The 25,450-nt window shown below is 32.8% G+C and overlaps 1 protein-coding gene across 1 annotated transcript in view; it reads right to left on the bottom strand.

Moving 5' to 3' along the window:
• LOC129230715 (protein Mo25-like) overlaps nt 1-25,450 on the bottom strand; it is a 128,877-nt gene that overhangs the window by 19,196 nt on the left and 84,231 nt on the right. The gene's annotated exons all lie outside the window — the stretch shown is intronic.

Genomic DNA, 25,450 nt, shown 5'->3' on the forward strand with positions numbered 1-25,450 from the left:
AAAGAGCACAATTAACAACTTCAAAATAAGGTTCCAAACAATAACTTTAAGTTTTTAAGTATAATATTGCCTGCATATTTTTTGCAAAACAAAGAGTAGAAAACTTATTTCATAGCCATGCCAGATGCATACAGCACTGAGCCGTCTGATTCTCTTTTGAATTTGGATACACAGTGAAGTACCATTTAGACGTTTTTGAAAGGACTGTATGACAAGAAGTTCCGTCTAGAACTAGACGAGCCTACTTTCCCGTATACTCATACTACTTTCTAGTACCTGATCAATATTCTCAAAAATAGCTAAAATCGCAAATTTTTTCAAACGTATTTTTTTAAATATTTTAAGCTGATTTCTAGGAATAAAATATTCCTTACTTTTCTTGAAAAAAACGAACAAATAAAATAGCAGCACCTTTTAAACAAAGCAGCTAATACACTTCTTTCCATTAAAAATTTTTTTTAACAGCTTTCAAAACGAAAAAATAATAATAATAATTTCATTAAAATAAATACATCATATAAAAAAAATCGTTTCTTTTTCCCCTGTTGCCAAAAATAATTTTTTTAACGAATTAATGCACTTACCAAAATAAAAAAAAAACAATAAAATGTCAACTTAAAGAAATAATTTTCATTGTCAAAAAAAAAATCGTCTGCGCATATTTTTCGAGTTTATTCACCGAAAACTAAATACCTAAATTAAAACTTTAGCGTGAAAATAAAAACAAATCATATCAACAATAATTATTTCACAGTTAAAACCACAGCAGCGGAGTCGGAGTCGGAGTCAATCTCATTTTGGGATAAAAGAGTCGGAGTCGAATATCCAAGAATCGGAGTCAGTCATTTGTCCTCCGTGTATAAATGTTTGCCAAAGCTACGAAGTCAGAGTCGAAGTCGGGGAGTCGGAGTCCGATTAATTGTCGGGAACAGGAGTCAGAGTCGGTGTCAGGTGCCCCTAAATTCTCGGAGTCCGAGACGGGAGCAGGTCGTCAAGAGCTATTTCCAACAAAGTTTGTTTGAAGTAAATCCGCCTTTAAGTTCGGAATCTACATTGACTTTCAGTTTCCCCTTAGGCGCTAATGTTAAGAGATTTGAACTGCTCAAAATTGAACGAAAACTTGTTCAAATCAAAAAGATATTTTCGATACATGTTTTTTATCAAAAGTTTTTCCCTACAAAGTTTGTTTGAAGCCACTTCGCTTCTAAGTTCAAGATTTATTATTGATTTGAATTTCCCCGTAGGCGCTAATGTTAAGTTTTATTGAACAGTTCAAAATTGAACGAAAAATTGTTCAAATCAAAAAATGAATTATGGGAATGAGATGTCCTCGCGGAGATCTTTCTAACAAAAAAAAATTTGTTCGAATCGGACTATTCATTCAAAAGTTATTAGGGGGGGGGGGGGGCAGACAGACAGACCGACAGACAGACATTTTTCCCCATCTCAATACCCTACTTTCCAATTTTTTATTTTTCAATATTTATCTAACTATTTTATTTATTTTTGACTTTTTTTTGTTTTTTGGGATATTTTTAAGATGTATTAAGCCTTCTTTCATGCTTTTTTCTTCTTTCTCTGATTTTTACTGGGAAAGTAGGCTAAAAAAAAAATATAAATTGAAAAATGTATAACAGGTATGCATTAATGTGTATTAGACTCTATAGACTATTATAGGTATACATTAACGTGTATTTGCTGGGATCAATTTAAAAAACATATAGTTGATAAAAACATATAAAAGATAAATGTATAAACGGTGCTTCACTGTATTAAAAACTTTGAAATGGTGCAAAAAAAAAAGTGGAATGGCTCGAAATTCCCTGAATGACTGTAAAGCAGAAATTATCTTTTTGGAATGTCATATTACAAGTAAATTAAACCATTCTATTGTGATGTAGCTATTAAACAATTGCAGAAAAAAAGGGAGAGAATGTATTAGAAAAAGGAGCAAATTACTGTAAAGTGGAATGAATTAGTGGTAGATTAAATGAAAAACAATAAAAATATAGTTGAAACTGACATTTAAAAAATCAGCCACTTTGAGCCTGAGTACAGTAGCATTTATCAAATTTGGGGCTTTCTTTAAAAATGTATTTTATTTGCGAGATGCAATTATGCTGTTTGGTACCAAAACAAGCTCAATTTATGAAGTTTTTCAAGGTTTTTTTTTTTTTATAATTTGATCTTTTTTTGTCACTATCATGCTACAAACTTTTTTTTTTTTTTTTTGCAGAGCTCAACTTTTGTCCTAAATTCATAGCGTAGTAGTTAAAAATACTGCATGATTTCAATTATTGAAAATGTTTTCTAAAGTAGTTTGCTGCCCAACAGAAGTCCATTAGCAGTTATGCCTAGGTTTGGCATTGATTGGCAAAAAACAAAAAATTGGATCAGTTTGGAACAAATTTCTCTTTTAATCAGGACAAAATCCAGTTTCACTTAAAAACTAGCTCAATCTATTGTTTCACTCACCACAGTAAAAATATAAAGGTAACAGCAACAATATTATTATAACTACCGTATATTCTCACGTATAAGTCGAAATATTTAGAACAAAAAATGAGGTTAAAAGTTAGGGTTAAAAGTTAGGTTTACTTATACGCGGGGCAGAACTTGGAAAAAAAACCACTCGAAAATATGAACATTTTCCCGATTTTAGACCAACCCTTTTAAGCAGATGCTATAGAAGAAAATAATTACACATTCTGGGATAGTTTTATATGGTCTGACTGTGATAGAAGGACGAAATAATTACAGTAACCCGCCGACTATGCGAAAAGTGCAGAAATTCCATATTTGCGAATTTCTTCCAAGGGTCATTCCATACGAAATGAGCAAAATTTGCAAAAAAGTGGTGGCCGCATGGTAACAGATTTTTATGAACTTTGGTATACAGGTTCCTTTTATGCCTATATAAAAATATCTGAAATATTTTTGCTTAAAATTTTTTATTCGAATAGTTACATGCGATTGAAAACTGGTCAAATTGAAAAGCATACTCATAAATGCTAAATGTTGCACTTTTGAAGGCTTGTATCTTATTAACTATTTTATGAAAACATAAAAGTTATATGTTGTTGCAACCTATGGAGTAAGGTTATTATCAGTAAAATTTTCAAAGTTATTATAGTTAACTTTTAACGGAGTTTCAAAAACTGAAAATATTTCAATTTTCTCATAATTAAGCATTTTATTTTTTAATCTCAATCTTTAAGGAATGCATTAGCTTTGATGAAATTAATACCCAATAATGTGCTAAGTATCATAAAAGAAATACCTTACTTTTGAAGTTGTATTTTAACTCCTTTGTCTTCAAAATCAGTTTTAAACTTAGTGACATTTTGTAAAATGATGATTTTCCCTTTCACATACACACAAAAATTCAAATGAGGGAAAATTCGGACAACTTTAAAATTTTACAAGAATATAGAGCTGTGTTTCTACTATTTGCTTGAAGAAACTCGAAATTGGTTTTTGATTTCCAAACGTAAAATAAAATTCAGAAAAATAGCATTTTCTTTCTGTTTTATGGGTCAATCCATACAGGTTCGACGGATGGGTGCGCTCGACCAGTTTTAATTTTTTTTTTAAATTCATATTCCTAAAAGCTGCATATGAAAGATGTTTGAAACCACTTTTATTTTTTCTCTCAACTGGACCTTTCATTTTTTAGAGGTCATCAAAACTAATTTTCGAAGTCAAAAATGGGACTTTTAGACCTTTGCATCTTGGCCAAAATCTAATTGAATTACATTTATGACATTTATTTTAACGCACTGATGTTAAAGTGCATAAGTTGATAGTCTTACATGCTGAGTTACGTAGCTGTAAGTTAATTATTAAAATAATGACAACAGCTAAAGGTTAAAAGCCAAATGCAAAAATTTTACTCATTTCAAAGGGGGATAACTCACGTAGGGGACGGAAACACAAAATGAAATACGGCAAAAACTAATCACTGTAACCATGCTAAAAAGAATATGTAACTGTTGCTGTGTGTCTGTGTACCCTTTATAGATTACAGCCCCTCAAAAATCGGAAAAATGACAAAAATTACATTTTTAGACCCCTATAAACCAAAAAGGGATGGAATTAAAAATAAAATTTCTTGGCCAATTGAATATTCTAGTCAAGTACTATACATGTTATACATATTGTTTTTTGTATTTGGTATGTTTAAAAGATATAGGTCTTTGAAATTAAGCAATTTTGCTAGTCAATTCACACACTAAAACAGAAATAAAAAGTAAAAACTTTATGGCACCTTCTTAAATTACGTATATTGAGCCCTATATAATAAATTATACTGAAAAAACATATTGTAATTTTCAAAAAAATTATTTTAATTTGATAACTTAGAAATATTTGAACATGAATGACTAGTTTATACTGTATGGAACCTGTATGGATTGACATTTATGTGAAATTACGAGAATTCAATGAACTAGATAAACGACTCAATGACGCAAAAGCAAATAAAACTAACATTTATTTCAATTAAAACGAGTTGATGTGTGCATCACATGACTTCCTTTTACTCCAATTTAATGTAATTTTCTTATTATTGGCAGTTTTAAAATGATTCAATAGTTTACTCTCTAAATATCACCCACAGTGACCAAATTGAAACCAGATTCAAAAGAAAAAAAAAATCGTCAAATTTGTCACCAAGTTGGCGAAAAAACTTGACGACCAAAATGACTGACGATATATCACCAAGTGTCTGTCAAATTATAACACCACTTGAATTTACATCGAAATTAACAATGATTTCCCCCCAAAAAGGGGCAAAAGACCCCTATTGGAGCACCTGAATGCAACCAAAAAGGAAGGTGCACAACTAGACCCCACTAGGAGTCTACGTACCAAATTTCAACTTTCTAGGACATTCCGTTCATTAGTTATGCAACGTACATACACACATATGCACATACATACGTCACGAGAAAACTAGTTGTAATTAACTTGGGGATCATCAAAATGGATATTTCGGGAGTCTGTACGTTCCTAGGCACATATCCACATGTGGTTGGGTTGAAAAAAAACTCAACATTCATTTGAGGGTGAGCAAAATGGAAATTAAGGCCGATTTTTGGGTGAAAATTTTTTTCGCGAACACAATACTTCCTTTTTTATAAAAGGAAGTAAAAATGTACATTTCAGCATGTACTTCATAAACATGCTTTTGAGAAAATGAAACACGAAAGAAATGGTTAGTTTTGCTAAACTTACAAAATAAAAAGAAGTAACTAATGAAATTTTTCCTTAGTTCAAGTTACTCTAGTAACAAATATACGCTGATACCAATCATTAAAATTTAGTAGCATTTAAAAGACACTTCAATATGTTACGTAAAAAAAAATTGAGTAAATTTAGAGCATTCCCTCATCTTGAAAAAAACATCTGAAATAGAGGGAAAAATGAAATTTTCGTAAATTTTTTACTTTTTAAAGTACGATTTCGTCATCAAGAAATTCATAAACAATTACTGAATTAGAGCAGATAGTTAGTTATAGATAGTTTTTTAATCTGAATCATTTTTACTGTTATTTTTTCATTAAAAGAGCTAGAAGAGTGATTTGAAATCTGAAGTAAATTGGCAAAATTTCAATCTTTGTTAATATCTCAGATTCAAAAAAAGATCCGAATAAATTTTACTTTGCTCTTTCCCAATAGAGATTTGTTCATAGAATGCAGAAATATTTATTTTTTAAGTGTACGTTTATAACTTATGAAGTTATTGAGTCACAAACTGGCAGCAATGAACTCTGAAAATTTAGGCTTAGCGTAAGCATCAACTTCTAATTTCAATAACAAAGCAACAAACAGTTTTTAAACTTCCATACTTTGCATTCCCTCATAGATATGCATGGTTTACCTAAATAAAAATTTTCATTGAAATCTGTGACATGTCAGCCACAGCTGATTTGCTCATTTCGCATGGAATGACCCCCGAGTCAAGATTTAATGCTCATTTTTTTAAACAATAATGTAATATAGCTACAGTGCAGAATTTTATTGATAATAATTCAAAATAAAAGAAACAAATAACAAATATCGCAACAGCAAAATCGAACCCTTTACAAAAATCAAAATCGCAGAAGTGAACCCTTTTTGTGCAAAAGAATAATATTCGGACGTTTTTTATCATAAGAACGTTCATTACATTTCATTTTCCATCTTTTTATAACACTTATATTCAAAAATAGCGGTAAAACGTTCCTGATTTTTCCAAAGTAGGGGCTCAACTTATACGCGAGTTTTCAATTTATTCCCGATTTTTCACCTAAAAGGAGTGGGAGAGTTCGACTTGCACGCGAGATTGACTAATATGCGAGTATATACGGTATTGGCGCCTAGCTCAGGGGGAAACTAACTTTCTGTCAGTGGACTGTATATGCAATTTTTAGACTGTGTTGATGAGTTGTTAGTGAAAAAACAAAACAATTTATTTACAGGGAAGGCATTAGATGATAAAACAAGATTAGGATTTGCTTGTGTGCTTGCCAGTTAAGATTGGGAACGAGAGCCATATGACTGCGTCCGTTGATGTTTCCTGAGCATATCTGAAGGAGATGTGTTTTCACTCACCACTCCGAAAAGGGGGCTTTAGGGGTGTTTGGCGAAGTCAAGAGCCAAGACCCCAAGCATTGCTCAACAATGCTCTGGAACGCACGCAGAGGCGTTAACATGCCGCCCGGCATTGCAATGTTTAACATTCAGCAAATTTAAGAACACTTTAAGTAGACTGAACATAAATACTTAAAAATTACCAAAAATGAATAATTACCAAAATAAAAACACATACTAAATATGACACACTGTATGGTATACATATTGAGGAATGCATTGAAATAAAATAACTACAATCACAAATATTTCATTCAAGTATTAATAATAATGGGGTCATTTCCAAAATTTTAAAGTATTATTTTCTAAAAGAGCATGCTTAAAAACATAGGATATGACTAATTTTTAATTATTTAACTGAGTTTAATATCTTAAAAATTATTTTAATCAATGTGCTTTAATTGTTTACACTTCTGCCGATGAGATCACAAATGACAAAATGCCATTCACTGTTGCCAGTCGCAGAGCGCAATATTTGATTTGCATCTTCAATCTCATGCAACAATATGGTAGATAGCAAGAGAGCATGGAGTGCAATATTTAATTCGCTTCTTGATAATCACTGGGGTCAGAGTGGTGATTTCAAAAATTTTAGGATACAATTTTGATAAAATTTTAGAACATTTTTAAGACAACAAATATCAAGTTTTTTTTTTTTAACTAAAATGCAATTTATAAGCTTGATTTTCTTAAGGGATGATAAAACGTTTCAAATTCAATCTTGAAAATTACGACAGAAAGCATTCAATCTTTTATTCTTCAACACAGAGACCATTATGAAGTAAAAATATATACTACTACCAGTAGGATAAATGTGTATCCAATTGCTTCTTTACTTGACTTGTTGAAAAAGTATTCTTAATAAGGAGGGATTAAAAGTAGGGTACAAGTCAAAAATTTACTACGTACTCAACTTTTATTAGATAATTTGATACTTTTTGATATCTCAGAATGATCAAAAATATCCCTGTAAATTAAAATTAAATCATTTAAAGATGCAAAGGAATAATTGTTTCTTACGGCAACTAAAACTACGAAAACCTTCACTAACGAAATTCTACACTGAAGTGAATTTGGAACAAAAGCTTTAACCAATTTGTTTTCAGTAGAAAATGGAATTTAAAATACAGCTTGATGTTTCAAGCTACTTGTCAACCTATTATGTCACACAGCATCAGTATGAGACAATACCTATGAAAGTCCTTGATTATCAAGTTTGGAAAGATAATGTAAAAACAGAACAAAATACTTTAAATTCATCCCTTTCCACATGGTACTATGTGCTGATTTTGCATGTATTTCTGTGTGCTTTTTCCAACCACAAGGAAGATAATTTCGTTTCCCGTGGCATTTTAATGAAAAAAAATTACTATTTATATTTTTAAAGCAAAAAGTTAGTGACTAAATTTAAAAATTATATGTGCAAGAAGATCCAACTTCATTGAACAGAAACACACAGCAAGCAGACTCTTAGTACACTGTACAAAATCTCGGAAAACTCTCTGAATATAAAAAAAGCTTTCCGTAATACACAGATTCGTATGCCCTCAGCAGTTTTCTGCTCTTATCAAAAACCTTTCCCGTTTAGCAAGAAAGTAAGAGTCCACGCATGCGCAGCTCACACGGCAATTTTATAGTCCAGCACCAAATCCAAACTGAAACTTTCGAAAGCACGCAATGAAAACAAGTGCTGACTCATGTATGCGAAGTAACACTCATCAAGGGGATTAGTTTTGTTCCTCGCATAAATTCACTGAAGATAATTTTAAAGTCTTACATTTTCTTGCTTATGTATCGTCATGAGATTGAATTTGAAGCTATGTCACTTATTTTTAAGTACGAAGTCCAACTTCTCGACGCATGCTCGCGGAAGGAATACAAACTGAAATTAAAACTGAAATAAAAATTAACTGAAATTAAGGTAAGTCGCTTTGCAACTCTTTTACTTTAAAGAGATTTAGTTCATATAAATCTCGTTAAAAAAACTATTTTCCTCAGTATCATTTTTTCGTTGTGAGCTGTTGCAATTTGAAAATATTTTACATTACATAGAACACATATTTAAAGTGCAAGTGTGTCTAGTTTTATTCTGTAAAATTTATGAATTGAAGATTATAAAAAACTTTAAATAAGTGTTATTGTGTACTTTGTTTTTATGTGTCAATCTCAGTTAATATTTTGCTGAACATTTATGTATCAAGCATTATGAATTAAATGTTATAATATGCAAATTGTCAGGTTTGATAGTTCGCCTTTAAGGTTGCATGTTTTCATTCTCTTGTAAACAGTGTAGCTAGATTGTATGAAGTAAAAAAAAAACTATCTCTTGTAGCAGAGCTTCATTAGTACAATTTATTTTAGTTGCAATGTACCTCCCTTAAGGGAGAGAAGCTGCAAATATAACAAACAAGAATTATTTCTCAATAATATATTTTTGTATATTTATGAAATACACAAGCAATGAATAGCAATGAGAAAAAGAACATTAAAAGTAGCAATTATTAGAATAAAGTTGAAAGGTTGAATTTGGAGGTCATCACCCGTGGAAGATTCGATAAATATGGTCAAAAGACCAAAAGATATTAAACTATTTACTAAATAGAGTGTTTAAGCTCTAATATATGCATTACATTGGGCCAAACGCACCATATGCTAAACTATATGCAATAAACAAGAGCTTAAACCTAAAATTAAAAGTAGGGGTTTTTTACCTCGGCTAAATTAAGAAATAAGTCCCTATAAAGTAAGACAAAACAACGCAAGTAGAAGCACAAATTTGTAAATTACAGCAGACACGTGTTTCGACGTTACAGGGAATGCCTTTTTCAATGCAAAAAATAATGAGCTTATGGATGAAAAGACATCCGTGTCTGATTTTGTTTATTCTCATTTGGTTTTGGTTCTGCTTTTGATTACAGTCGAACCTCGTTAAACCGCCAACCTTAGTGACGGGCCAAAAGTTGGCGAAACTCGAGGGTGGCGGTTTAACGAGGTTTCCCCCTATTCTTCATAAATGCATGGTATTAAGAAAATATAGTTAAAAATATGTATTTTCCTTCCCAACTGATCTTTGAATCATAACAGAAAATGGATACTAAGAAAATAAATAAACCAAACACAAATATTTAAAAGATAAACTTACCAGCATGAATCAGTTTAATGTTTAAAAAAATAACTATCTAAAGTGCTTTGTTTTTTTTTTTTTTTGTTGGGTACATAGCTCATCCACATTTTTTTCAAGACGGAGTACATTGTTAATCATTTCTCTGTCAGTTTTTTCATTTTGTTCGAAGTAGAGTCTAAGTTTTTTGACGTAATCCTGTGCTTCTTTCCCGGTGATTTTTGGTTCTGATTCCTCTTCGTCACAATCCAATTCGCTGTGATCTGATACTTCGGGAGCTTTAAAAAAATTAACTGTTTCTTCATCTGTCAACACTTCAAATATTGGCTTCTCATGGTCAATGTTTAAAAATTCATCCGCATTCATTTCAAGGCTAAGCACCTCATTCGCTTCTTGAAATGTTTCATTAAAAGCTGTAATTGCAGGGTCTTGAAAAATCTGTTGGTCAACATTTGCATCGGCTCTTATCAATCCGGTATGTTTCCAACAGTTTTTGATTGTGTCCTCACTTACACAGTCCTAGGCTTTTTTTGCAAAGTAAATTGCATCTTTCAACGTAACATCACATTTACGATTTTCATTTATATCCTCCACGGTTTTCTTTACCAAAAACCGTCTGTAATGGGCCTTAAACGATTTGATAATTCCTGCATCCATTGGTTGCAGAATTCCTGTGGTGTTCGGTAGCAAAAATTCTATTCTCACATTAGACAGTTTTTTTAATTTGTGGCATGGTGCAGTGTCGAGAATTAACAGCACGTTTTTTTTTTGCATTTTCATCGCGTTGTTAAACACATTCACCCAGTCAGTAAATTCAACTTCATTCATCCACGCCTTTTTATTGAAACGATACTTCACATAGAGTTCCGGACGAAAATTTTTAAAGCAGTGAGGCTTTTTCGCTTTACCGATGACTTCTAAAAGTCGTTTGTCACTACCATCAGCATTTGTGCAGTGCACAGTTGTTATCCTGGTTTTCTTCTTCTTCACACCTTTTTCGGCTTTATTTGAAATCGTTTTGGAGGGCATCATCGCAAAGAACAATCCAGATTCGTCCATATTGTAAACATCTTTCAAGTTGTACTCTGCAATAATTTCAGCTAGCTTTGTTTTCCCAGCATTAAGTTTTGCGACATCAACTGTAGCAGTCTCACCGTGACGAGTGTGCAAACACAGGCCATTCCTTTTTTTAAATCGGTCGAGCCAACCGTTACTGTACGTAAAGTTTTCAACGTTCAGTTCTTTGCCAAAAATTTTTGCTTGTTCCTTTATAACTTCATCAGTCACAGCACCGTGATTTTCGTTCACTTGGGTTATCCACATGAGTAGAGCATTTTCCAAATTTTCGTGCTTCCCAGTTTTTATCTTCTTGACTGTATGTAATGATTTCTCTAATCCTAACCACTTTTGTTTCTCCTGCAGAATATCTCCAACGGTTCTTCGACTAACTTTTTTTTCCAGAATATCGGAGAAATGATTGGCAATAGATTGCTGGCTTGCAGCTTGATTTTTTTCCTTAAACTCACAAATTAGAATTTTTTCGTGCATGCTTAAGATAGTTTTCGACATTTTTACACTGCGAAATGAGAGAGCAGGACGTTATAGAACGCTGATAACTAAACAAGAAACAACAGTCGTTTGCAAAACCTGCATAAGATGTCAAAGGTTTAGCCTCACCCCCTCCCTCCCCCAAGCCCCAAACCAGATCCAAGAAGGGGTGGAGAACAGCTGAGTAAAGGCAAAATGTTAAAATGAAGAGTAGAAACGTGGAAGAGCTGATAAGCTCAGGTTAAGAATTCTTGGAGACGTTGAAAACAATGCTCCTTGGGGAACTGAGCTTCGCAGGGGACGGATTAATGGTTAAATGGCCAGAAAGTAAAGGTGGAGAAGAATGTTGACAGAGAGCGAAAGAAAGCTGGACAATTACCTGGTGACTAATCTAGGGAAATTTGTAAAGGGCAACACATTGTGGGCAACAAGAAGAGGCAGGTGCAAGTGATGGCACATGCATGATTTCTGTGTACGTAGTCACGCTCTAGTAAATGGTTTATCTCCTACTTTGAACTGTCTGACATTCTTTGAATAGAGGGCATTGAAAAGTATCCATTGTATAGTCTATCTTCTCTAGTCCTGCTTTCAATATGGCGGTTTAAACAGTTATTTTAACATGCTGAGTATATAGTTTCCATGGAAAAACAATGGCGGTTGGCGGACAGTGAGGTGGCGGTTTAATGAGGGAATTTGTACTACATTCCAATACGGAATGGGTTTTTTTTCAGTCTTTCTTGGCGAACTAAGAGGGTGGCGGTTTTTCGGGGGGCGGTTTAACGAGGTTCGACTGTATGTCTCAAATCAATAGGTTTGCCAATCTTCGGATTAAGAAATTTCGTTTTTTGAACCATTTAAAATTTCTTCAAGAGTGTAGGCACAAGAAAATTATTCTGAAGTTTATTTCTTTGAAATGTAATTTACCACGTTCTGTCAAAATTGACAAAGTAATCTTTCGGTCGAAATTGGCTTTACTCAGAGCTTCGATCCAGGAAACTAGGAAACATTTATCGTTTATTGAACGTGAACTTTATGATTTACATCTTTCGGTTTCCAATTCCATTCCCAACTTTAACATTATTGACAGAAATTCTTGGTCTAGAACCCTTCGTTCCTCTGATAAACATCAAATTGTTTTGAAAAAGAAATTAGCTATGCTTTGTAAATCTTCTCATGTCGTTCCTCTTGATAATTTACCTGTTGTTAATAAGAATGTTGTTGTTAATCTTTCTAGCGTTCCATTAAGTAATTCTCAAATTGAGGCTCTAAAATGTAATGATAATTTTTCTTTGAGTGTTAATCCTTCTTTTTCAAAGTTTATTGCTCCTGTTGAGAAAGCTTTTAAATTTAGTGCCTTAACTTCCTCTCAAATTGATTCGATTCGGCATCTTATAGCTTCTAATATTGACTTTAACTCGAAAATTTCTAAACCTGTATTTGCTAATACTGTTAGCCGTTCTGTTAAAGACTTAGTTTCGAATTCTGATCTGGTTGTTACCAAAGCTGACAAGGGTAGCCAAATTGTTGTTCTTGACAAATCATCTTATGTTGATAAAACTAATGATTTGATTTCTTCTGGGCCATATGCTGAAATTTTTAAAGATCCTAGTGATAAAGAGTTAAAAACTATTTCATCTGCTGTCAAGTCTGTTATGTCTATTCCTTCAAATGTTAAACGCTCTGTTGTTCCATCTATTGATAATTGTGCTAGATTTTATGCTTTACCTAAGGTGCATAAAGCTGGTATTCCTTTCAGGCCGATTGTTTCCACTATTGGTACGGCTTCGTACAAACTTGCAAAATATTTAGTCTCTGTGTTTTCTCCCCTTAGGAGTCACAATTTATTTACTATTAAAATTTCTGTTGAGTTTGTTAAAAGAATTCATAGTTTCGTTCCAAATAATTCTTTTATGGCTTCTTTTGATGTTAACTCTTTATTTACGAACGTTCCCGTCGATGGTTCATTGTTATGCCTTCGTAGAAGACTTTCTGAATTTCATTTCACCAGTACAGAAATTGAGGATTTAATTTTCCTTACCCGTACTTGTCTTAAGCAATGTTCTTTTGTTTTTAATGGGAAATTTTATATTATGTTAGATGGTCTGGCTATGGGAAACCCACTTAGCCCCATTCTTAGTGATATTTACATGCATTATTTTGAGGTTAAGCTGTTCCAAAAACTGCAGTTTCAATTTTATGTTCGGTATGTTGATGATTGTTTTGTTCTAATAAACCAGAATCAGTTTGAGAGTGATGAGGTTTTATCTATTTTAAACTCCATTGATCCTCATATTCAGTTTTCTTGTGAGAAAGAACGGAATAATCGCATTTCATTTCTTGATGTACTTGTTTCTCGTACTGAAATTGGTTTTGAAACTACTGTTTACCGCAAACCTTTTGCTGTTTCTTTACCTCCTCATAGACTATCGTCTCATCCTCCAAATCAAAAATATTCTGCTTTCAATTCTTTTGTTTATCGCGCAATTAATATTTGTTCTTTGTCGGAACTTCTTAAAGTGGAACTTAATTATTTTAAAGCTGTGGCAATTGATAGAGACTATCCGCCAACTTTGATTGATTCCATTTATAAAAAACTTTCAAATAAATCCCAAACTAATGTTCTTAACCGAACCTTCATCAGAAAGAATTTGGTTGTTTTGGCATTCTTTCCATCTGTAAGCTATCAGGTTGCTAAGATTCTAAAACGTTTCCAATTCCAGGTGGTGTTCTCTCCTATTAATAAACTTTCATTCTCTTCTCTTAACCCTTCAAGCGGCTGTGACGTAAAATTCCTTCACCCAGCGATGTATCGAAGAGCGGCCGTGTCGAAAAATTTCGCCATGAATATTCTTCCATAGAATTTTACGCCGCAGCCATTCTCGAAGCGGAATATTCAAGGCCAAATTTTTTGACACGGCCGCTCTTCAATACATTGCTGGGTGAAGGAATTTTACGTCACGGCCGCTTGAAGGGTTAAAGATCCTATTCACCCTCTTAATTGTTGTGGAATTTATAGAATTAATTGTAGTTGTAAACTTACCTATATTGGACAGACTCGGCGTGCTTTAAAAATTCGCTTGAAAGAGCATCAAAATTATGTGAAAAAACAACAATTCAATAAGTCTAGTATTGCTCAACACTATTGGGATTCGAATCACTCTTTTGATTTCAACTCTTATCAGATTATCCAAAAATGCCCCAATTCATCAGATCTTGACTTTTGGGAATCCTTTCATATTTTGAGGAACAGTTCTAACTTAGCTAACGATCTTAGTACAGTTCCATATTTTTCTAACATTTGGCTCCCATACCTTTAATACTGTCCTTTCCCCATTCCCCCCCCCCCTTTTTTTCATTCATTTTCACCTATTTTCCTTTGTTTATTTTTACCTTTTTGTCTTGATTGACAACCCCCCCCCCCCAATTTTCTTCTATTTATCTTTATTTTTCCTTTTTCCGAATATTGTTTCTGTTTATTTTATTTCATGGTTTTCCATTCAGCTTTTCCTTTCTTGCGCTTCACGGTTACTGACAATTTCTTTTCTTTTTGTTTAAGCTTCGGCTTAATCTTTGTCCAATTGAATTCTTTCTTTCTGGGTTCGTACCTAAGAGAAAGCTCTTGGCCTTTGCTTGCATTCCTATTGGTTCCTGATCGGTTTATAACATTGTCATTGGTGTTTGGCTAATCCGCAGTTTTTATCTTTTAAGCTGCATGCTTATCTGCTCTTGGCTTTTGTCGGATGTCTTTTCATCCATAAGCTCATTATTTTTTTGCACTGAAAAAGGCGTTCCCTGTAACGCCGAAACACGTGTCTGTTGTAATTTACAAATTTGTGCTTCTACTTACGTTGTTTTGTCTTACTTTACTGTTCAGCACAAAGGTACTTATTTATCTTAAGTCCCTATAATTTGTCTTCCTCAGCACAGTACCTACTGCATGCATATTAGTTTAATGTAGGACAGTCAGGAGGAATGAGTCAGTGGTAAAAATGGAACAGCTGCATTTACATGCCAAAATAAAAAGTAATATTATTTCATGTCATTGTTTTAAAAGTGATCATTTTTAAAAAACTATGTTATTAATATACAATATGGGGAGAAGACGAGGGGCGTTCACCACGCAGACTGTGCCGTTGACATTTTCAGGGGATTGCTTTTTCAAGGGGGGGTGGGCTATTCATAGCATTTTATGGGTGCACCATCACTCTTATGGTGGGGGGGGGGATTCTCGTATATATGAAATGGAATAATCATGTAATAGAGTTCAATGTTTTAATAAATAAAATATATATTGCATTTTGTGCACACTGTAAAAATAAAATCAGTAACCTATTTGAATAAGTATTTATATTTGTGATGAGCTGGAAAAGGGCAAGACCAGAAGAATCAACCCGAATGGATCCAGCAGGGGGACTTGGTGTCATATTTAAATTCATCAATTTCTCTGTTGGTACTTTTCGGTACACTTTGTTCGTCAGAGAAATTGACTTGAGGTGAACGAATTCCGGAACGAGAAGGGTAGGTAAGTCCTGTCAAGTTTTATCCGAAGAGAAAAGCTATCAAGTTTGATACAAGATATGTTTTTAAGTTCTGCATTAAAAATACAATATGTTGATAGTTTTGTCTTGAAAATATTGAGAGAAAAACTGAAGTTTAAGATTGTTTAACAAACAATCCCCACTTTTCAGAAGGTACCCCCCCTCCAATTCCCCGACGATTTTGTGATTAGGAATGAAACTACTAGATTATTTCATAATTTTTCAAAAATTTATAACTGTGCATATGTTATGCTGTTAACCATGCTATTTGTCATTAGAAATTCAAAAAAAAAATCCAAGAATGATTCTAAAATTGCTTGTATTATTGCTCTTAGATATGAAAGAATTGAAACTGATATGGTATGCAATACTATAATAAAGAATTATATTTTAGAAAAAATCACGGAAAAAGGATTCCGAAATTCTCGGAAACGTTTTTGAAAATTGTTTGGAGAATTCCAAAATACTCGGAAACGTTTTCGAAACTTTCATGAACCACAGCTGCACAGAATACTCAGAAACATTTCTGGAAATTACGGAAAGAAGATTCTGAAATACTCAGAAACGTTTCTGAAAATCACAGAAAGAGGATTCCGAAATACTCAGACACGTTTCTGGACATTACACAAAGAGGATTCCGAAATACTCGGAAACGTTTCTGAAAATTAGAAAGAGGATTCCGAAATACTCAGGCACGTTTCTGGACATTACAGAAAGAGGATTCCGAAATATTCAGAAACGTTTTTGAAACTTTCATGAACCACCAGCTGCACAATATACTCTTAAACGTTTCCGGATTTTTTTTAGTGTACTGGAAGAACAAGCTAATGTTCAGACTACAACAAACAGGGCTCCCAACACATTTTAGTCATAGAAAAGGATAAAAGAGGACCAATTTTAATCAAAAAGAGGACTAAAGAGGACAAGTTAGGATTAAAAAGAGGACTTTGGGAGGACCATTCACAGTTAAACCCAGGGAAGCACCAACATACAAATTAGCTGCCTGCTGCTAAATCCGTGAAGATAATTCATTAATTAATCATAATAATGATTTTTAATCATACAATTTCTTTATCTCCTTCTGTAAAAAGCACAAGCTTTTTAATGATTGAATTATATTATTTACGCAAACATTTGTATGAGGGGGAGGGGGCGACAAGCAAGCATGAACGATGTTACCGAAACATTTTAATTGAAAAATAAATTTTCTACTAATTAACAGGTGAAAACTGGCTGATTTTAAATAATCCGCTTTTAGTAGTTTATTTACATGCGAGAGTTTATGACTAAACATCCAACCCAGGAGGTAATTTCTGGCAATGCTACTGCCTAAGTTTAAAAAAAAAAATAGAGGTTTGCAAATCATTTATTGGTATGCTAAGTATTCCAATAATTCCTTCATATGTATTAGTTGTTCTGCCACCAAGATATTGTAACTCTCTTAAAGTGTATCTAAAAATTTTTAAAAAAGAAAATATTTTATTGAAGTCGTCACACAAAAAATATGCAAATGCTATTTAAGTGGTAAATACACTGAATGTAAATTTGACCCTTGTTTTACTGAATAACTTAATGTAATCAATAAATGCACTGGTTCAGATTCATAGAGCAATATTTTTAAATTGAAAATACTCATTATGAGTATTTTCAATAATTAATAAGGATATAAAGGAATACAATAGTAATTCAATTTTTAGTTATTTAAAAATAAATACTATAATCTGAGGTAGCACATGTCAAAATAGCTTCCAGTTTCCAAAAATATTAAAATAATTACAAGATGCAAAATGATTGAAATCTCAAACACGAGAATCAAATTATCACGAAGTACGTTCAGTGTTGGCATATTTTCCAAAAATATCTTTTTTATAATTTACTAAAATTAAACATAAAATATGCTAGTCTAAGATAACATATGTAAAAAGACCATACGATTGCCCCAAATATTAAAATATTTACAAGATGCAAAAATATTAAAAATCTCAAACACAAGCAATTTTCCGCGAAATCCGAATAAGTACTTACTGGGACTTCGGAGAAAATTGCTTTTGCCGAACACATTGCACTAAAGCAATGTTGCCATGGTTATAAAAATAAGGAAGTTTATTAGCAATTAAAATTCATCAAAAAATAAGCTAATCTATGGTGGCGTATGTCAAAATAACTTCTGAATGCCAAAAATATCAAAATATTTACAAGACGCAAAGAGATTGAAATCTCAAACACGACAAGAAAATTTTGGCGAAGTCCAAGTAAGTATGATGTTGCCATGATTCCGAAAAGAAAAGTAGTTTGCTATCTATTAAAATTAAACATAAAATAAGTTAACCTAAGCTGATGTACATCAAAATAACTTCATATTGCCAAATATATGAAAAAATTTACAAGATGCAAACACGAAAAGCAACTTTCGGCGAAGTCCGAGTAAGTTTGATGTTGCTATGGTTTCGTGAAAAAAAAGAAGTTTGTTATTTATTGAAATCAAACATAAGATAAGTTAACCTAAGGTGCTATATGTCAAAATAATTTCCGATTGCCAAAAATATCAAAATATATACAAGATGCAAAGAGATTGAAATCTCAAACACAACAAGCAATTTTCGGCGAAGTCCGAGTAAGTTTGCAGTTGCCATGGTTCCAAAAAAAAGTATATTATCTGTTAAAATGAAACATAAAATAAGCTAATCTAAGGCAATGTATGTCCAAATAACTTCTGATTGTAAAAATGACAAAATGTTAACAAGATGCAAAAAGATTGAACTAGTAAGCACGCGATGCTGCATATCGAGCACAAGTTCAGAAAATTGCTCTGATGAAGTATTCTTGAAAAATATTTAAGCACAATTCAATGATTTCCTACTGATTCCAAGCACTAAAAAAAAAACTTTCACATTTTTTTTTCAAGGTTTTAAAACTTTATCCAAGCACTTGAAAATGAAATTTTTATTTCAAGCCCTGCTGCAAGCGCATGCGCGATTTGACATCATAAATCCTCCTCCAAATTTCTCCATTTGCTAGATTTGCATGCAGTAGCGGTTGAAGGGGGAGTAATGACGTTATCCTGAAGCGAAATAATACAGGAAAGTTAGGTTTAATAGAAAAAGGTGCCAATGCCGCGTGTTTAGGCGTAACAAACATCAGCACACAGTATCCAGGGGTGATTGTGACTCCATAAAAAAATACCTGAACTTTTTTTTCCAAGAAGAAAAAGTGTTTTGATGGGCATATATATATATACACATTACGTGTATGTATACATTATATTATGTATATAAATAATTTATATACATAATTATTTGTTGGGACTAAAACTCGAATTTTTAATTGGACTTAATACGTCCATGTGCATGGTGGGAATTAAATTCTTTAAATTTTTCTCATTTCTTAAAATTTTTCAAAGAATGTTTTATTTTCTCCTTTGTATCTGAATCCTTAATTACATTCATTTACTAATACATTAAAGCCTAATACACCAGCATTTTTTAATGATTCCCGGTTTCTTTTATGAGTATTTGTAGAAGAATGTTGCAATAATGCCTTCACACCATCATTAGCATATGTAAAGGTCTTGTTGCAAGAAACATAAAAACAAAATCCAGCCCTAACAATTTTTTACGCTATATTTCCATCTTTTCATTGTAGGAATCCCCTCTGTTTAACCATTCCCAATTAAACTTGTTCTTCTTTCCTGCATCGATGGAGCCGATATCTTCAGATCTATACAGATACCTCATTTTTTAAATGAGAACATGCAAAGTTCAAATAAATAAATTTATCAAACAAAAACAGTAGCAAAATAAAAAGTAAGAGTTAACTACATATTAATAACAATAAAGTATAATTAGAATTAGTTCAATAACAACAGAACGCACGCAGATAAAGATCATAAACCAGAATATAAAATCAAGGAAACATTTGCATACGATAAATTCCTCCAACTGCAATAAAGAACAAAGACAGGAGTCCCACTTTTCTCTTCCTACCTTCCCCAAAAGAAAATAAAACTAGCCACCGATTTCACCCCTTCCCAGTTTGACCTTGAAGCACGTGTGAAAAATACCATTTTCAGAAAAAAAAGCAAAAGAAGGAAAAATGTTCCTATCTAGCCTTTATTCCATCCTCCACCCCAGCTGTTCTTCCATAATTACCATCGAGTTTACAAAACATGACCGTAGCTTCCGCTTTATACCAAACAAAACGTCTTCAATTTAGACTTTAGACGTTTCATTAAACATCGCCCTAAATTTTACAAAAGTGAGTTTTTCTGAAAATATAGAAGTTCCGGTATTTTCGAAGATGAAGATACCGGAATTCAAGATGAAAATACCAGAAATCCGGTAAAATACCGGAACACAATCACCTCTGCAGTATCTTTTAACATAATGAAAACTTGTAAAATCTGATTTTTAAGCACAAATAATTTTCCTGTATATAATCCGCGGCGGCGTATAATTCGCGGATAATACAATGCAAAAAAAATGAAGTTTTGATGTAACCAGGGCTCATACTCAATTTCAGAAATAAAATGAAGGAGTTTTGGAGGAGTTTTGAAGGAGTAAAATGAGATTTTGAAGGAGTACCAACGGGTTGTCCTTAAATGATGTCACACTTTTTTTTGAAACATATTTGACCCCTTCACCCTTTTTCACAAAGTGTCACATGTCATTTTTTTTCATAAAGATATTGTCAGGGATGAGAGTGGTCAGAGAGCAAAAAGGAGGAAATCCCCCCCCCCCCAAAATTGTAAAACGGATGATATAAAAAAAAAATTGTGAAAGGGATGATATCCAAAACCGCATTAAAATAGAACCTGAAAGCCATGATATTCAAAAAAATCAACAAAAAATGTATAATTTACCAGTTTTAAAGGTAATACGTATTTAATTAGGTATGAGTAATAATTTTGTATAATTTCTGCATTGTACCATTTCTTTGCAAGGGTGTTTATTCCTAAATAAATCTAAATTTTGAAAAAGAGGCAACAATTTCTAACCCCTGAGTCCTTCAATAAAGGGTTGGGGGAGCTGGATGTCAATCTTGGCTGCATCACACAATAGTGTCAACTTATCATATTTTTTAGAGAAAAATACATTTTTTCATTAAAAACATTTGAGTTTATAGTGTTAAACGAGTGAGAACATAAATTTTAAAATTAGATCTGTTTGTAAAGTAAAAATTTACAACAGAGAAAAATCTAAAATTTCTTTGTGACATACTTTTGTACATTACATTACTTTGTACATTACTTTTCATAGTAAGAATTGAAAATAAATAAATATATATGTATATAAACGATTGGTTATCTTTTCCTTGCATTGGAACCCAAAATTTGTTTTTCAGAACTTTCTAATAATATTTTGGAATAATAAGAGCAACTTGCAACAGCCTCATTTAATCATGAAATTTCAAAACTTTTAACAGGTTGTAAAGCCTAAACCATTTGAGATTCACCATAAATATTTTTTACCCTTTCTTAAATACACAAAAAAAGTAACCATGCCAAGTTACAAAAAAATTCGAGACTGTGGGTGCTAAGCCACATTTTTTGATTGAGTTATGCATTTTTTTTCTAAAATAAATTAAAGAAATAAAAATATTACTGAAATGATGAATAAAATAAGCAGATATAAGGTAGTACATAGTAAAAACCCACCCAACAACAAAAATAATTGAAATACTTTCAGGATGCAAAAAGATTGAAATCTCAAACGAGGCATGCAACTTTCGGTGCAGCACGTGTTTTACGTCGTTGGCTTGATTCCAAAACGTACGTTTTTGGCGGATACCGAGGAGCATTAAGATTCAAGGGGAAAAAATAGAACAAGTAAGAAATCGGGGACCAAAAATTTCAAAAAATCGTATTTTTTTCCGATTTTTGAGAAAAATAAGGACGAAAAGAGGCAAAAAAAGGAGGGAAAGGAGGAAAGGTTTTAAAAACTAACAGAAAAAGCTGGAAAAATCTCATCCCTGTATTGTTATAACTGTGTGATGTCACTCTTTGCCAGCCTCTCTCTTCCCATTGTCACAATTTCATGAACCTGTCCTCCCCTCAAGGCATGACATCACTTGTGGATGACCCTTTTTACAATATCATAACTACGATTTACTAAACAATTATTTTTTTAACACAATCAGTTAACAAAATACACCTACTTAAGTATTTTTAAATAATTAAAAAATAATTAGACAAACTGACTTTTGCTGCTGAGAGTGTGGTGGAGAAAAAAACAATTATCATAAAACTTGAAAAAATAGCCAAGCACCATTTAAGCATGTTTTACTTCACCTATGAAATGTCTTAGTCATCTAATAATGTTTCACCTTCAACTTTTATGACTTCTATGATCAATTTGTAAATCACATCTTTATGCAAAAAATAAATATACGAAATTACTGCATTGAAATTGCCTTTATGCCTTTGCCCTTGTGGCGAAGTTAAGTTATCAAGCAAAGTATTTTAAGTTATTGTCATAAAGGAAGATTATGCAGCTTTGAACTAAAAAAGAAAGAGTTTTGAAGGAGTTAAAACCAAAATGAAGGAATTTGAAGGGCCCTTTAAAAAAGTTTCCTAAATGAAGGAGTATTGGAGGAGTTTTGAAGGAGCGTACGAACCCTGTGTAACTTTTGAGGTATATTCAATATTAAAAAACAAAATAATCTAAAAAATAAAGATTTTCGCTCGAAATAGTCATTATAGTAAGCTAATTACTTGAAGACAAAACGTCAAGAAAGGAGCAAATGGTTTAATCTTGTGCTCATGAAGGTTTCGTTCTTTACTCTATGTTGTTTATTTTACATATCCTGAATCGCGTAAGAACATTCAAGCTATGAAAAATAACCAACATACAGGCAGGGGTTAGGATCTCTAATGGTGAATCCTGCTGAAAATATTTTTCAATGCATTGGTGTTGAGAAGAAAAAAAATGCACAGATAACCTGCATCTCATTTATTTTCCACTTTTTTAACAGATAATCCACAGATTATATACAGGAAAATACTAAAAACGGGCTAATCGGACTAAAATGATTAAAAGCGGTCTAAAACGGACTTTACCGTAAAAAACGAACTTTGGCAGGAAAAGCGGACCATTTGGGAACCCTAAACACAAAATAAGCACTATAAAAATAAATATTATTACTTCCTACCTGGGGACAATCCATTTAAATTTTGCTCTCTATATATTTGGGTTCTTATTTTCTATCTTTTTTTTCAGAAGAGAAATGACTGCAAGAGTTACAAAGAATAGATAAAACAAACAGCTTTATATTGAGCATCTGTTTTGGTTAACTGCATCACCCCCCCCCCCTTTTCCCCAGAAATAAAGCAGCAGCAGCATATACTTTTCTTTTTATCTTTTAGAAAAAAATTCTTTCGGTCAACGAAGTTTATTTTGTCTTAAAATCTTAAAATACAGATATATCAACATGAAAAGTTTCATTTTTATGTTGAATTTCCCTTTTCTGCGCAAGTAGGGAATAAGATATAAAAGTTTAAGAAATTTTAGGATAAAACTCGAAATTTTAAGAGTTTTAAGACAACTCCTTCCCTTGTAATCATAATGTGGAAACGCGGTAGACAAATGCCCCAAGGACATCATTTGTGATGTTATAAAGACTACGCCTTATTTTCAAAATCGGACATTTCAAAAAATTAATTAAAAATCAAGTATTGGGAAAATTAAAAGTTTTTTCTTGCTCCATGTTATTTATTCTTTTGCTCATTCTATCAATTTCAGTCACTAAAAGTAGAACTTTTGACTGAATAAAACAACTCCATTCTACTCGACACTAAACATTTCTATTGTTCTATCAGCAGCACACAAGTTTTAGAGATTGATCTCTTTTTTGTTACCCCAGTTTTTGTTCGTATAGAGAAAACGCTTACCTTTTCGTCAGGCTTGGGAAGGACTTCAACGGTTCTGCCCCTACAACAATTTATTTACCGGGAGATTATTTTCTTTAATTAAATCCATTGAACCAACTGTAACATTATTTGTTTCTGACTGCTACTTAGATATTTGTTGCGGATTGTTTAGACAATCACACTTCTATCGCTTCCATATATATTAAACAAATTTAGTGTTTCTTTGCCACTTCCCTAATCTATTTACATTTAATCTAACAGCTGAGGCTCAATAATATAATTAACTGGTCGCCCAATTAGGAAATGACCTGGTGTCTAAATTTCTAAATCATATTCTTCAGTCACTGACGACAAGGAGTCAGTTGCCAAGAACTCAAAATTGCTTCTACCTGACACGCGGAGAAAAAAAAAACAGTTGACAGATAAAACGTCACATTTTCTAGCTACCTACTTGGCGAATTAGAGATGATCATCAACAGACTGTGAGCTGTTATTGGCTGGCGCGTTCGATTCAAATGGATGTAATAGTCCATGCTGCACCACTTGAAAAAATGAAAATATTTAATAATTTATAGAAATTATGACAAAAGGTTACATATGCATGGATTTAACAAACTAATCTGATTTCTAAAGCAAAGTGAAGAATTTCACCCAAAATTTGGACATCGTGCTAAGGACCACTTCTTGTGCTTGGTCTTGGCTGATTTCCCCATTGCTAAGAAAAGTTACTGTAGAGCTATAGTATCCATATACATACCCTCCCCCAGGCTGGGCAGGAAGGTGCCACGCGCAACTTGCCCTTTGATTCTTAGAACACGACCAACTTCCCATTTTATTGGTAAAAAGGCACCCTGATTCTTTTTGTTCATGAACTTGTACCCTTTTGGTTTAAGATTCTTACTAGGAAAAGGAAGGGAGCCAGTGTCCTCTCCCCTAGTTTTCCTACAATTTCTTTCTTCTAAGTGATAATAGGGAATATCCGCCCCTCCCCTCTCCTCCCAACTGGATTGCCATTGACCTGATTTTGAGAAAAGCATGCTTTTCATTATTAATTACCACAAACGAAAAAGTGACCTGGGCATTGTAGAGACTAAACAATGTTCTTCCAAGGACCTTTCACCTTGGGAACACTACTGATAAGACACTGCTGAATTCCCAGAATCACTTTACTCCTTGCCTCAGGGGTTTCATCACCTCTTTATTATTCAATGATGGGGGGCTGTTTACACTAGTTTCCCATGAAGAGAATACTGGTTGTAATAATTCCTCTTTATTGCTTCATGACAAGGGAAGTATTTCTTTGTCCAATTGACATGTGTTTTAAGATAATTCTAACTCTTCTCTTACAGCTAGATAAACGTTAGGTTAGCCCTGCATTTTATAATCTTTTATCCAAATTCAAGTTTTTAATGGTGATTTTACATTTTGAATTAGAATTAAGCAGGTGCATTGGAGCCCCACAAATCCACAGACTCAAAAGCCATCAACATCTGAAATCTGCATAATTCTTTATTTATATTTTATTTTTATTTCAATCTATAATAATCTAAATCGTGACTATTTGATGAAACAGTTGTTTTTGCGCATAATTCGTAGATAATAAGATCTGTTTTATTATTATGCATTATACGCACAATGAGCATTTTTTGGTCGGAAAAATACGTTTGTATTTTTGCTCACCAGGAAACATCACGAGTTCAGTAATCATGAAAAAAGTTAAAAATGGTCGCATTCGAAAGAGTATCT

The sequence above is a fragment of the Uloborus diversus genome, chromosome 1 (assembly GCF_026930045.1).
Source record: "Uloborus diversus isolate 005 chromosome 1, Udiv.v.3.1, whole genome shotgun sequence".
In the NCBI taxonomy this organism is placed as follows: domain Eukaryota; kingdom Metazoa; phylum Arthropoda; class Arachnida; order Araneae; family Uloboridae; genus Uloborus; species Uloborus diversus.